The following is a 423-nucleotide window of genomic DNA, read 5'->3' as shown; positions in this document are numbered from 1 at the left end:
TGTTAATAATGCAAAATGCTTTGATAATACCCATATCCAAGAGGATTAAAACACCTTGTGATTTTTAAAAAAATTAAAGTATATAGTAGACAGGTATCACAAGTTTCCATTTACAAAAGAAAGAACAGTGCACATGTGGGGATAGGTCATTTAATCAAAGTCATTCTCTCCAAACCCATCTTGCAAATGGTTTCAGAATACTCATGTGTTTGTTTTACCAGACCAAAGTATAATAGCATTTATTTACTCTCTTTTTCATTCAACAAAAATGTATTGAATACTGTGTGAAGACTAATATAAATCAGACAGAAATCATGCCCTCGAAAGTCTTAATCTCAAAGGCAAAAAAAATCATGTTGTAGAATAGTTTCTGAACTAACTCACCCAACCTCAAGACCTTCCACCATTTCACTGGCATTACAG

The sequence above is a fragment of the Propithecus coquereli genome, unplaced genomic scaffold, assembly GCF_000956105.1.
Source record: "Propithecus coquereli isolate 6110/MARCELLA unplaced genomic scaffold, Pcoq_1.0 Scaffold24, whole genome shotgun sequence".
In the NCBI taxonomy this organism is placed as follows: domain Eukaryota; kingdom Metazoa; phylum Chordata; class Mammalia; order Primates; family Indriidae; genus Propithecus; species Propithecus coquereli.
The sequence above is the reverse complement of the archived record's forward strand: the minus strand, read 5'-3'. Positions refer to the sequence as shown.